The following is a 13,154-nucleotide window of genomic DNA, read 5'->3' as shown; positions in this document are numbered from 1 at the left end:
CCCTCAGATCTGTTTCTCAGGTTTCCCCGTCTCAGGGAGTGGCCCTGGTCCCCGCCCACCTAACCCTGGTGGTCTTCCTTGATCACCTCCCACATAAATCTCAGCCATCTTTCTCATCTCACCATGCTCACCTTCCACCCGGATGCACTTCCAAGCCTGACGCCTCCCTTCCCACGGCTCTCTCCAACCCTCTCTCCAACAGCCAGCCGCGTCACCACACTTGCTATTCCGAGTCCCCATTGGCTTCCCCACCTTTCACGGGGACTTCCTAGGACTGCCATGGCAAAGTTCCCCAAACTAGGTGGGTGAGAAAAACAGGACTCTATTCTCCCCGAGTCATGGAGCCCAGAAATCCCAATCAAGAGCCATGTTCTGAAGGCTCCAGGGAAGACCTATCCTGGCCTCTTCCTAGCCTGGGGACTGCTGGCCATACGGGGTGCCCCTTGGCCTGCAGGAGCGTCTCTCTAATTCCTTCCTCTGTCTTCTCTGGGCCTCTCCCTGGTCTCTGCCTCTGCGTTTCCCCTCTTCTTACAAGACACCAATCACCTTGGACTTAGGACCCAACTTAATCCAGTGCTACCTCATTTTAACCAATTAATCTGTAAGGACCCTATTTCCACTTACCAAGTTCTGTTCCCACTGGAATAATCCCCAGATTCTTTATGATGACTGACCATCTGCATGACCGGATTCCCACCCTCTTCTTCCCTCCCTAACCCTTGGCCCGGCTCTCCTCTTGGTCCCTAAGTCAACCAGGCCCATCCAACCCAAGGCCTTCTGAGCACTGATCTTGGCTTCAAAGGCCTTTGAGTCTCCGGCTCACCCTCAGGTCTACTTTCCCAGGGCAACTTTTCTAAGGACACCCACATTTTCAGTTAATCTACGTATAGGCACCTGCTTATTCACTTCAAAGCCTTTATCACAGACTATAATTATCTCGTATTTAGTTTTTACAATTTATTATCTGTCTCCTGTGGTAACCTTGAGGTCCAACATGGCGCCTGGCCCAAGGAAGGAGACTCCTGAGTATAAGCTGAGTTAATGAGGAAAATCAAATGAGTACAGGACTATGACATTCACATCTGTTACAGTTCCCACAGTGTCCACCCAAGGCTGCCTACACAGCCCTGCAGTGTTTGCTGAAATCATCTAATTAATAAACTGCATCCATTTTTCTCCATAAGACAATTTGCAATTATCCAAGAATTCCCTCAACCAGACTTTGTGAGGCAGAGACAGTGGCTCTAATTCTGCCACCTGAGTTCCAAATATTTATTTAGGATTATGCACCTAGCATGACACAAACTTCTGCTGGTGGGATCCTGCTTAGCAAACCCCTGTGCAAAGTGGAACTGGGTTCTCCACGTGAAGATAAGCGGTGGCTTGTTTAACTTCTTCAAGGTGGAGGTATGAATAGGACTGTGCGAATGAAAAACCCGCCGGTGTCCCTAAAACACTTGAGAGCTACGGAGAACTCGATATTTTTATCAAAGGGTCAAGAGCACAGCCAAGTGTTGCCCACGGAGGAATAATCACACCACTTCGTCATCGCCACGCATAACATTAGAAGAATTCTCAAGGAATAATAATGTGCTGTACATCTACTTGAAGCAATTTTGCATTTGTTTATGCAATTGAATTATTTATGTTGTTCATAATGAAATGGAACTCGGAACAGCCCAGTTCCATCACGTCTTCCTCCGCTCTCCTCGATATGCTGCATGTGACCATTTTTATGCAAATGAGGTTATGATGACATTAAACATTTCCTACTGATTTCCCAAGAACAAATATGTTCCTTCCATCTGCCCCAGCTTTCTCTTTCCTGCATCTATCTTCAAAGCTCTGTTGGCTGATCAGAATTTCTTCCAAATTAACCAAAAGCACATGCCATCTGTAATGCTGCTAAGGCTGTCTCCCTCTCTGTACACGCAGCGCTCCCATTAATACCTGAATTTAGTCCCTTTCCCTCACTGCTCTAGAAGCCTGATGGATCCCCCACCCCAGCTCTCTCAACACCGTGAATCTCACCTTATTACAAAGCATGGGGCACTCTCCTGCTGCCCTGTTGGAGGATGCCTACTGTACTCACAGACTAATACCAAGGAAGAACTCTGCACATAAAAAGATTGCATGGACATTTGCCTCTATTGATTATTCTCAGGGCAGAGAAACAAGTGTTTGCAGAAAAGAATTTCAATAAGTGACTACTGAACAAGTCAGAGTGGAATTTGGAATTCTGCAGGCTGCCTAAACCAGGCTCCTATGGACTAGCTTGGGCTATCTAGGAGAGAGAGAGAGAGAGAGAGAGAGAGAGAGAGAGAGAGAGAGAGAGAGAGAGAGAATACACACATATGCACACCTGCCTGCCAATTTGGGGTGGGTTTGTGTAATGCACAGTGCACTGGCAGAGCAAGCAGGGAACCAAGTGGACAGATAGTCCCCCTGAAACAGGTTGTGGGTCCCAAGTCTAGCGTCCTAGTGAACGGGTGGCACAGGGATTCACAAACATGAAGTGAGGAGAGCCTCCTCCCACAGTCTTCAGTGCCTGTACTCCTTACATCAGGTGCTGAAGGTCTACAGAAGCAAGAACACTCACCACTGTGAATGCCAAGGTTGGTTTGACGGTGGCTAATCAACCAAGAACTCCACTTCCCAGAGTCACACCTACCTCTGAGGGATGTGAATCTGGAGCTCAATGGCCCTAGAGGCTGTGAACAGGCCACACAGCAAATCCATTTACACAGAAGGGGCAAGGCTGGCATAGGTTTCTATCCACTGGTTTCAAGTTCTCTCTGCAAGAAATCGAGGCCTCCAGAAAGTTCTCTAGAACAGAAATGGAGGGGAATCTTTACCGCAGCCTTGTTTTAATGCATTCAGGTTGGACTCCTTAGATCCCCCCCAAAAAAGATTAAATTAACTTTGCCAATTCATTAAGTTTTGGGCAGATGGGTTGGCTGTGCCTCTGGAAGCGGGAACACTGTCATAAAGATCTGCTAAGTCTTTGACCTTGCCATCTGTATGATGCAAATGGTATTTCTGCTTCTTATTCATTTTTGAACTCTATCTCCACATCTGAAATACACCAGAGCAGTAAAAGCCATATCATGGGGGATTGTGGAATTCTAAAAGGAAAATATTCAACCTAATGTTGATTTCTATTCATTTTTTAAAGAAACAGATGTGCTCCAGAGTATGAGATGGGAAGGAACAAATGAAGAGGGAGAAAAATGACAAAGCAAACCATCAACAAAGTACCATTGCCCCTCAGAATTCAGGACTGCTTCCAGGATGCCCTGGGGACACCAGACCCCACAGATGCTCAAGTCCCTTGGGTGAAGCTCATGGTACTTGCACATGACCTATATACATCCTCCCAAGTACTTTAAAACATCTCTAGATGATTCAATATACCCTCTGCAATGAACACACTGTGTAAACAGTTGTCATGCTATATTGCTTAGGTCACAATCACAAGGAAAAAAGTCTGCACATGTTCAACAAAGATGCAGTTATTTTTAACATTATTGACATGAGGTTTGTTGAGTCCATGGATGTAGAACCCAGCTCTAAATTCCCAAGCACAGGAATTCCTGTTTTGTCCTGATTTTCTCTTACACCTGCTCCACTTAGGGAGATTCTTAGTAGATGGTTTGGTACCAGGATGTTTAATTTTTCTTTTTTTTTTTTTTGTACTGGGGATTTAACCCAGAGGCACTTTACCACTAAGTCACATCCCCAACCCCTTTTATTTTTTATTTTGAGACAAATTCTGAGGCCAGCCTTAAACTTGTGACTCCTGTCTCAGCCTCCTGAGTCACTAGGATTACAGGTGTGCGCCACTGTACCTAGCTCAAACCTTTTAAATGTGAATCTTTCAAGGGGTTTGTTATACATGTAGATTTTCAGGCTGTGTTCTGGTCTATAAAATCTGTAGTGGGGCCTAAGACATGACGTTTTTAAACAGCAATCCTGAAGATTCCAATGCAGTTTGTTCAAGAAACCACTCTTCCAGAAACCCCTTGACCCACTGGCTCTCCACTTATAAAGGAGACATGGGGAGCTTTTTAGTAAGAAACTGCTTTAATACTGATGCTCAGGCTGCACCTACCCCCAGAGATCCTGATTTAATTGCTCCAGGGCATGGTCTGGGTACCCCAAGTCTTTGAAGCTCCCCTGGCAACATCAGCAGGCAGTGGAGCAAACTTTGTAAGGACTAGAGGTGCAGGAAGACAGCCTGCCTATGAGTGGGCGGGGTTGGGCACTCTGGGCAGCACCTGCGTTTCACTTTTGCAGCTTTTGACACGTATTCAAAGAATGTTCCAGATTCTGCTTGGATGATCATATTCATTCCAAGTTCCCCCCTCTTTATCACTAGCAGGAAACAATGATGTAAATGTCCCTTTTGTCCCTTGCTATGACAGTTTGGGTTTTGAGATGGAGCATCTGTGAGGTAACCATGGGCTTTCTTCCTGCTGCCCGGACCCCTGTGCAGCCCGGAGGAGTTGGCGCAGCCGGCTCCATGCTCCAGCTGCCCTCTCATCTCCAAGACCCACTGCAGCAGCCTCGGGACAAGACCCAAACACAGACTCCCTGGGAACGGGGACTGAGGTGGCCAGTGCGCAGGCAGAACCCCCCCCAGCTGGCAGAGGTGCTCCATGGAGCACAGCACAGGGGGCCCAGCTGCCTGCACTGTCAACCCCCTGGGGAAACACCACCCTGACACGTGCTTTTTAACATTCAGTCATTTTCATGGAGAAGTTATTTCAATATGTGAAAAAAAAAAACATTTCAATCTGTAAAAAGAAAAAGTAAAAACATTACACTACATTAGAGTGGTGTGTGTGTGTGTGTGTCTGTGTGTGTGTCTCGTGTTTGGTCTGACGACTAATGGGGACGGTACAGTGCAGCAGAGAGCGCCGGCCCCACTCCCAGCTGTCCACGTCCTCTGTGTCCCCAGCACACCCACCTTTAGCTCTGAACCCTGACCTCTTAGCCAGAGAGAGCCTGGAAGTGCCATCCCCAAGGCACGTGGCCCCTAGACTGGCTCCTGGCACAGCCCCAGTGTCTGTCTCCGCCGCATCCTCTGGATTTCTGTGCTGCCTTGAGGACCAAGTCATTGCCCTGGGTCTGAGTGTCCAGTATTTGTGCTATATGCACAGCAACCTGTTCTGACTGTGGTCTGGGTGCGTCTGTTTCCTGAGCTGGGAAGCTTGATCCCAGTGTGGCATGTTGAGGTGCTGGGCCTTTAAGAGGTGGGGCCTGGTGCAAGGTCATGTGGCCACAGGAGGCACCGCCCTCAGCCATAGAAATGCTGGGCTGCTGGGGGGAGCTGGCCTGGAGCTGTAAGCTGTTGCTCTGGCCTCCCCTCCAGTCCCACAGGATGGCCTGCCCCTGCTCTGCACACAGCTGTCCCCTGCTGCTTCTCCATCATGAGATGAAGCCTTGAGGCCCCACCAGAGGCTGGACAGAAGAAGCCGCCTAATCTTGGGCCTTCACCCTCCAAATGGGAGCAAAATGATTCTTTCTAAAAGAGCCAATCACAGATATTTTGTTATAGCAACAGAAAATGTTCTAATAATCACTTTTTAGGTAGCCATTTCCCAATTCTGTCATTTAATACAAAGTGTTTTAAGGATAGGGGTATGCACGGTGAAGGGTCTTAAAAACTGATTGCAAGTCACTTTTCTCAAATGTCAAGGCATAATGCGAAGGGATCAACCTAGTGCCTGATATATTGGTCAATGCCGTTCACGTGTAATGATCGATTCAATCCCTTCAGCAATTCTATGAAGAAGATTTCACTGCATCACAGTTTTATATATGAGGAAACTGAACAGAGAGGCTAAGTAACTTGTCCAGGGTCACGTGGCTAGTAAGAGGCAATGCTTCAGTTGGAATTCAGATTCCACGACCACGTAAAACTCTCTCCCATCAAGGTTTCTAATCACCCAAACATCCTCTTCAGACCTATGGCACCCATAAAAGTGGGGCCAATATTCACCCATAAATACCTCAGGGGTTTCACTGTCCTCATATGAAAAGGGGGGCTCCATCTGCACACCTTGATTCACTCTTCCATTCCGTGGCTGGGTAAGGACCAGCTTTAGTATGAAGTTAGGCTTCTAGATTAAATAAACTCTGCAGGAGACATTTCCTAAACCCAGTCACAGTACATAACTTATTCTCCCTGAGTTATATATGAAAATACTGCGTCCCTTAGAAATGGTTTCAACCATATCTGACTAGGAATAGGCACCTGTAATGAGAAAGTTAGCCAAATGGACTCTCAGCCCCTTCAAGTGACGGAAGTTTGGTAGTTGGGAGACCTACAGGGGACCAAGAGAAGAAAACCAAGGTAAAACACACACCTCTGCACACTCTGTCCCTCTCTCTCCTACCTGGAGAAGCTGTCTTTTTTCTCTAAGACTTAGAATTTCTTTTCTGCCTGGCAAAACAGCATGGAGTATGAGGGTGTGTCCTGTGGGTGTGGATGGTGAGACAGGGCTGTGTCCACAGGCACCCTGGCGGTGTGGAGGACTGTCTTCAGGCCTCGGGACACATGGAGAGGAGGGTGTGAATGCCGGCCCCATACGAGCTGTGGGAGCTCAGGCAGGTTGCTTAACCTCTGCGAACCTCATTTATAAAACAGAGATGGTAACAGCTACTTCAGAGGGTGGTTAAATCTAGATGAGATCAATAAAACATGCAGCACAGTGACAAAACATAAAAGGCAGTCAATAAAAGGGAATAATTACTGTGGGGAGTGATTCTGGGACAGTCCTGAGCATGCACCTATTTATTATTTTAACCAACAAGCACTTACGGACAGCTGCCCTCTGCGCCCACTCTGTGAGAGAGGAGGTTTAACCCAGGCTTCTTGGCCATGGCTAACCTGGGAGTCCAGACTTTCACCTGGGAAACCCAACCTGGGAGACTCAGGATATCAACTACTGGGAACAACCCAGACAGCAAAGACCCCAGACCCAGTGACAATATTCAGGGCAGGGAAACTCACGCTATTGAGCAGAGAGGAGATTCATCCCGCTCCTTCACAACACCCCAACCCCCACGCACAACCCCATGTCTCCAAGGTCAGCCCAGATGTCACGCCTGCCCCAACTCACATCTGCCCACTGCACACAACCTGAGGGTGGCCCACAGACGTCACAACATTGGTACCACAGCGCACCTTGCTAGGACGCCGCAGATTAGAAGTCGCTGTAATAAAGGGAAGGGAGGCTTCAGAGGGAGGCCAACAAATTCCAGAGAAACCTGACATCTGGATTTATAAGCAGGAGGCCAAAGGAGAAATTGAAGATAACAGCAGTTGAAACTGCCCATAAATCACGGGCAGGGTTTGAGAGAAGGCGGCAGCCCATAAAACCTCACAGGTATCAGCAGAGGTTTTAATAAGCACAGACGGCTTCCTGGGCTGCCTCCTCCACATTAGGAGATAATCGGGCAGGTGGAGGCCTTCGATGTCTCCCATCGGTGAAGGGAGAGGGGCTGCAGCACAGGGGCCACTGCGGCTGCTCCTGGCTGTCACGCACACAGCCGGTCACCAAGAAATCCAGGCAGAGTCTGGTCCTGGGGCGACCTCAAGAAAACCCACCGCAGAGAACCTCAGGAGCAGGGCTGCCTCTCCCCCAGGGCGTGAACCTCCAGGTCTCTCCCCGTAAGGAAGCTGCTTGGGCTCCCTCCCGAGCTGGAACTCTTGGCCGTACCCCGGAGCCCAGGTCCCTGTAGCCGCTTCACTTTACTGATTCCCAGGCCATTTGTCTTGGATCCTCCATCAGCTCTGCTGAGAACTTAGTGTGTCACAGAGAAATAGCTTCCGTGAGACCAGCAGGACCCACTGAAATGCTCATTGCACCATCACGGGGCCTCCACTTCCCTCTCGTGATGCCTAGGACATGGTTGGCTCCCAGTAAATCCCAGGAGGGTGGACAAGGGTGTGTGCCCAGCCACCCCGTTGCTGGTTTCTGCCTCCCCAGCTCAGGCTGCACCCTGTTTAAAGTGGGAGACGGCAACACTAATGCCACCTTGCTCAGACCCTGCACTGGCACACGGTGACCAAGATACTGTCCCCACCCAACAAGGGCTGGGACAGAAAGAACCCTCTTCTTCCCGCGGGAGGCTTCTCTTCCACAGTTCACCTGAATGCTACACTCTAGCTGGACATTTCCAGCTCCTGACCCCAAGTCCAACACCTTTCCAGCTGCCCTGACCCTGAGTGTGTGCAATGGCTCTGCCTCTGCGTGGGAAGAGGCTCTTGGCCTTTTGCCAGTTTGGCTACTTAGTCCTGTAGACGCTGCTCACTAGCACTCTCAAGTGCCCCACACGATCTTCAGACAGGAGATCCCTGCTCGTTGTTAAGACCAAAGTCAAACCCCACCAAAATACCAATGGCCTTCTTCACAGAAATAGCAAGAAGAACCCAGATCCATGGGGAATCACAGAAGACCCTGAGAAGCCAGGCAATCTTGAGCGAAAGGAAAAAAAAAACTGATCGCAAAACCCACAAGATAGCATGGCCCGGGCCTAAGACCCAAAACACAGACCAGCGGGACAGAACAGGGACCCCAGACAGAAACCACCCACAGAGCCAGGCATTGGCCGCCCGCGGATCTCAGCAAGGGCTCCAGAAACACAAGAGAAGGCGGAAAGGAGAGCCTTCACAAACGGTGCTGGGCACACCAGACACACCCAGGACAAGGATACGAGACCCTGTCTCTCACCAGGAGTGAAAGCCAGCTCAACACTCCTCAGAGACATGAAACTATCAAGAGAAAATGTCAAGGCATCAGGACAGACGATCACTTTTCTAAGGCCCCAAAGTCCAAGCACAAAGAGACACAAAAAGGATCTTATCCAAGGAGGACGCTTCCACACGGCCAAGGGGACAACCGGCAGCGAGGGGACAGTTCAAGACAGCAGGAGAATGTTGGCCGGCTTCTCCTCCGACAAAGGATCCGCATCCAGAATGCTCCAGGAACCCAAGGAACTCAACCACCAACCAGACCCTGCAACTGAAGACGGGCAGATTATCTGAAAAGACGTTTCTCAAAAGAAGAAACCCCCGCGGCCAATGAGCGCTAGAGAAAGTGTTCGACATTATGAGCCATCAGGGAACTGCAAAGCTCAAACACAGCTGAGATGTCATCTCACCCCTTTCCAGTGGGTCAGAACAGCTGTGTGCAAGACCCACGCTGTTGAGGATGCAGAGGAAGGAAAACGCTTACCCACTGTTGGTGGGAGTGGAAACAGCAGACCATATTGGAGACCAGCATGGAGGTTCCTCGGAAAGCTAAAAACAGATCGAGCACATGACCCAGCAATCTCACTGGGGGGCAAACATCCAGAGGGAAGGATCAGAACACAGAAGAGACACCTGCACGCCGATCCCATTGCAGCAGAACTCACAACAGCCAAAATGTGACATCAGCCGAGGGACCCATCGACAGATGAAAGGCTACAGCACAGGTGGGGCGTCTGCTCAGTGGAATATTATGCACCCATAGACACTGCAATCCTGTCACTGGGTGTGACACAGAGGGAACTGGGGAGATCCTTATGCTAAGTGCCATAAGCCTGGTGCAAAAACACAGGCACTGCCTGCTCTCAGCCTATACAGAAGCTAAAAAGGTGACATCACAGGAGTAGAGAGTAGAAGATGGAATCCAGGGGCTAAGAAGGACATGGGGAGATGGACAGAGGGCAGTTGGACAGCTGGTACTGAAACATGGTTAGGAGGAACGCATTCCAATGTGCCTCAGAACAGCAGAGTGACTACAGGTCACTAAAGTTCATACTTTTCATAGAGAACTCGGAGAAAGGAGTTTGGAGCTCCCAAAGCAAAGAAATGATGAAAATTTAAGGAGACAGACCCGCTCATTATCCTGACTCGATCATCACACGCTGCCTAAGTGCCTGGAGAATGTCATGCTGCACCCATGAATACACACGAGTATTGAGTCCATGGCTAAGTGAGCAAACTGCCACGGAGAAACCAAAGACCTAGGTCACCTCTGCACCAAGCCTGCCTCTCCAAGAACTGTTCACTCTCCTGATGGTTTCTGAGGTCCCCTAAGGGTGGCCCACAGGACTCCAATAGCCACCCGTCCCTTTCCTCAATCTCCCAGGGAACCCAGGACTGGCTTGCCATGTGCTCTGTAGGACCAGCCCAGCCTGGCAGATTGGAGACACCTGTCAAGCAATCATTGCTAAAAATTTTAATAAAACAAAGAAAGAATATGGGGAAAAAGAAGAGATATAAACAATAGAATAGCACAGAACCTAGAAAATAAACTTATTTATACATAAAGAAGCATAAACTGTGAAGCGTTTAGCATCTCCACATAAGAGAAAGAGAAGGGCTGTTTACACAATTATTTTGAGAAGGCGGTTTCGTAAAAAGATGTTCAGACATTTGGAACAAATGACGCATGCCCGTACCACATTCCAAAATCAACTCCTGGTGGATGGAGGCGTGAAATACAGAGAAGAGCAACACACAACGGAATCGAATATTTATAAGTGTTCTGAGGGATAATATCTTTCTCAGGTTCAAAGCAGCCAGGAAATGAAAATGGAAAGATTGACACTTGGAGGTGCGTGCGTCCAGTGGATGGGAGAGAATCTCAGATTTAAAATGAAATGGAGAAGAACAGTTTGGGATTCATTTGCCTGAAATATGACAAGTAAACAGTTAATTTCAGCATTACTGAAAAACTACTCACAGTTATCGGAGAAACAATTTTCTCATGCACAATGTGGTGAGAGACGCACAAGAATTATAGTAACTTGAGAGTCGGTTTGAAAGGGCAATGAAGTGTCTCTGCTTAAATCCTCCCCAGAAAGCTTGTGGAAGCTGCTGGGGGCTTAACAAGAAGGGTCCTGCCCCTTGGGGGGCAATTTCTGTTGTGGAAGGAAGTGTTCCCAGCCCCCAGCAGCTGCCTCCATGTCCCAGGGCTGGAAGATCAGAGAGGCCCCTTCCGAGGGAAAGGCCCTGGCTACGGGTGGATGGCAAGGATTAATTTTCAGTTAACAAAGGTTAATCCGGTTAACTTTTTCTGTAGCACTCAGAATTTACTGTGGTGCCATTGGTTACCAGGGATGGCCAGTGGTCAAGCTTGCAGACTCATCTCAAATTCTGCTTCAAACTCACCCAACACCGAGCTGCTGGAATAATTGAAAAGGGCTCCTGTGTCCATGCCGTCCAACTTTGTCCCCCAGCTCTTTCTTCTACCATACCCTCACCCTGCTGACGGCTCACTTAATTTTTGGGGGGTAGATTTATGTGTATGATTTTAATTGAAATTTTATTCAAACAAAAATAGACTCCTGTCCCTTCTGTCATCTTCCTGTTTCTCAATAACAAGGACTATGTTGCCTTGGCTCCCACATTTTCCACTGACTTTCTGCTATAAAAGATGGAAGATTTAACCTTCTTATGGTACCCACGCCTCATTGCACCTTCTGCCCCTTCCTGTATAGTTATACAGGATCCAGCCACGTGTGTGTGATGATGTCACACGGCGGAGCCACAGTACGAAGTGCTGCATTCCGTTTCTTGGAGGACTTCTGTTTTGTTTCTGTAGTTATAGTTGTTTTACTTTTTTTCCACAAGCTTGGTTTTCCCCGTCTCTCAGTGAACAATCCCAAGTCTTTTGAAACAATGCTTAAAATAATCTCCCTGCATTCAAACAACTAGGCAAACAACTCAGTCCCAGGACTGAGGGATGGCTGATCTCCTGGCCTGCCCCACAGCCGTCACCTGGGGCCACCCCTTATTATCTTTATGGGATCTGCCTTCACTACTCTCCTGCTTTTTCTCATGTCACCTCTTTGTCCCCCTGGAGCCCAGGCTTGAGCAGCATCCTGAGAACAGGTGGCAGGGAAGGAGGGCCATGGAGACCCCACGTGGCTTCCCACCTACTGTGCGCTTGCTCCCGGCTCAGAGCGTGCTGTGGCCCACTGAGAACTCCTCAGGCCGAAAATGGTTCACTCTCCAAACGATCTGGGCATTGCTCTCTGGTCTTCTGGCTCTCGATGTTGCTATGCAGAAATCCGAGGCCAGCATTTGATCTGCATTTTCTCTCACGACACTTTTAGGGTTTGTTGTGCGTCTAAGCTGTTTTGAACTTTTATGTTTGGATCTTTTGATGTGGGTCTGGTTTTCTTTGCTTCTCGTGAATCCCGTCGTCACTGCGTGAGATCTCGTAACCTGAAAGCGCGAGTCCTGTGGTCCTGCAAAATGTTCTTGTCCCCGTTTTGATGATTTTCTCCTTTGTTCTCTCTGATAGTCCTATTAATGAAGGTCAAACCCATTGGACGGAGCTGATCTTTTTGATCTTCCTTCTCCTATTTTCATCTCTCCCCACCCTCCATTTTTCAAAAGGTTTCCTCCGTTCTGTCTTCCAAACCTTTACCGAATTATTTATTCCCACCTAAATTTTAACTTCCAAAATTCATTTTTACTCCAATTACTACCACAACAGAGTGATTTGTTCTTCTTTTGTAAACAGAATGACTTGCAGCTCTCCATGACCTAGGCCTGTCACAGTCCTGAAGACGCCAGGCTGCTTCCTCTCAGTGCCTTTCTGTGGCCAGTGTCGTCCTATGGGTCTGTGTCCAGCTCACTTACGACAGAGACGCTGAGACGCCCATCAAGGGCCCTTGTCTCACCTTCCTTATTTTCGAGCAAGACAGCTTTGTGACAAAGGACATGGCTTTACCACAGGACACGGGTAACAGCAAATGAGCAGAACCTGATCACTGTGGGGTGCCCACCTACTGTGAGGTCTACTGGCCTCTCTCCTGAGCCAGGCAGTGTCCTCCAGATGGACCCTGCAGGGTCTGAGGCCCCGGGGCACAGCGAGGCTGCAGAGCCTCTGCACAGAGCAGGCGTCCCCTGTGCTAGGCCACCTCCGTGAACTAGAGCTCCCGAGTCCTGGCAGGCAGGGAAGGGCACTCTCTGGCTCCGCAGAGCTGGACAAGGACGAGAAGAGAGAACTGCGGCTCTCCCACTAGAGTCCACTTCCGTGCACGGGAAACATCTGCGCCTTCAATTCCGGGGTCTCTGGGGTGCTGGTCAGGCTGTGCCCTCCTGCCTTTCCCTTCTCCTAAGGAGCTAGGGCTCAGATTCCCCA

General features: G+C 49.0%; 1 protein-coding gene across 3 annotated transcripts in view; it reads right to left on the bottom strand.

The window, feature by feature from the left end:
* The window catches only part of Galnt17 (polypeptide N-acetylgalactosaminyltransferase 17), a 358,134-nt gene that overhangs the window by 205,658 nt on the left and 139,322 nt on the right, over positions 1-13,154 (bottom strand). Inside the window, exon 1 of one of the 3 annotated variants that reach the window (XM_058583039.1) lies at positions 10,743-10,963. The exons of the other annotated variants lie outside the window; for them this stretch is intronic. The gene's annotated coding sequence lies outside the window, so the exon portion shown is untranslated. Of the gene's footprint in view, positions 1-10,742; positions 10,964-13,154 lie in introns of those variants that run through there. 3 annotated transcript variants of the gene reach the window in all.

This window comes from Marmota monax, unplaced genomic scaffold (assembly GCF_021218885.2).
Source record: "Marmota monax isolate L192 unplaced genomic scaffold, Marmota_monax_Labrador192_F-V1.1 WCK01_AAM20220418_F8-fsc00235, whole genome shotgun sequence".
NCBI lineage: Eukaryota > Metazoa > Chordata > Mammalia > Rodentia > Sciuridae > Marmota > Marmota monax.
Note: the sequence above shows the minus strand (reverse complement) of the source record. Positions and strands in the feature narration are given on the sequence as shown.